The sequence below is a fragment of the Mandrillus leucophaeus genome, unplaced genomic scaffold (genome assembly GCF_000951045.1).
Source record: "Mandrillus leucophaeus isolate KB7577 unplaced genomic scaffold, Mleu.le_1.0 Scaffold448, whole genome shotgun sequence".
In the NCBI taxonomy this organism is placed as follows: Eukaryota; Metazoa; Chordata; class Mammalia; order Primates; family Cercopithecidae; genus Mandrillus; species Mandrillus leucophaeus.
The window spans coordinates 2790157-2791528 of NW_012104787.1; the positions used below are offsets into that span (position 1 = coordinate 2790157).

At 33.2% G+C, this 1372-nt stretch overlaps 1 protein-coding gene across 4 annotated transcripts in view; it reads left to right on the plus strand.

Moving 5' to 3' along the window:
• Positions 1-1372, plus strand: part of RAD51B (RAD51 paralog B) — an 802721-nt gene that overhangs the window by 78464 nt on the left and 722885 nt on the right. The window lies entirely within an intron of this gene.

Consider the following 1372-nt stretch of genomic DNA (forward strand, 5'->3'; position numbering starts at 1 on the left):
TTAGCTAGTATGGCCTCCTTCAGTATCTCCTGACCTCGTGATCCGACTACCTCAGCCTCCCAAAGTGCTGGGATTACAGGCGTGAGTCACCGTGCCCAGCCGAGATTCTTTTAATGTTGACTCAGTCTCTGCTGGGAAATATCTTCTTAAAAGTGAAACATTTGCATTAGATTATAGCTTTTTTAACCTTAAGGCTATTTTGATGGTCATAGAGAGAAAAATATGTATGGCTAGACAGAGAGCAGTGGTTCTTATTGTATTATCATTAATGGTTTGTTCCTAAGATCCTTTTAAAATTAAAATTTTATTATAAACATTTGGGCTTTGAAGTCCCTTTTAAGATTAGGGTCCTTATTTATTGTCTCAGAGTTTGTGTTAATTGTTTTACTGGAAAAAATAAGTAGTCATTGACATTGAAAAAATTTCTACAGATTTGAAATGCTTGCTGTTAATAAGAAATAGCTACACCTTATTGAGTACTACTTTTTTTGTTTCAGGTTCTGTAGTCAGTACATTTCAAACATTTTCCATTTAATATTTTACATAACTTTGTGAGGTGTATTATATTATTGCTTTTTTATAGTTGAAGAAATTGAGGCTTATAAAGGTTAAATAACTTTACCAGAGTCACGTGGCTAGTAAGTGGAAGGGCTTGAGTTTGAATCCAGATATGTCTGATTCCAATGCATGTGTTCTTATTCCTAATGGAACACTGCTCCTAATGCAGTAGTCAAAATTATTCTATTCCCTTGCTGCTTATCATACTAAAAACTTTTCAATACTTATTGTTTCCTCTAAGCCTTTTTCAATGGAAAGTCTCTAATTTTGCTTTATGCTTTGATTGCTGCTTGTAAATGTAACCACAGTGTTGCTTCTATATTAGTGGTATAAGTATTTCAAGTAAGAGAAATATTTGAATACTTGAAGCTTTGATTGCTTTTTCACAAACATGTAAATCACACATGTAATGTTAAGAGTATAATTAATGCCTTCTATGTGCCAGTGAATATACTGAAGACTTGTAGGTTTTCTGAACGATATTCTCAGAATTGGCAAACTTGTAGCTTACGTCTCGTAGTAAAGATGTTGTCTTAGGAAAATAATTTCAAAATACTTGCACTTTAGACCTCTCTTGGGGAACACATGAAGTAAGACTGTCTCCTAAGATTCTGCTTTGAGGTTTTATGAAGACACAATACATGCTGTAACTGGACAGAAGACATTTTAGTTTCATGACATTGCCAAATGTGTCTCATAAAATTCACTGTTCATGAATTTAATTAAAAGTTCTTAGGAGCTTAAAACTTAAAGTAGGTATTATAGACTCATGACTCAAAGGATCTTTCAGTTATATGTGTGTGTGTATATATAT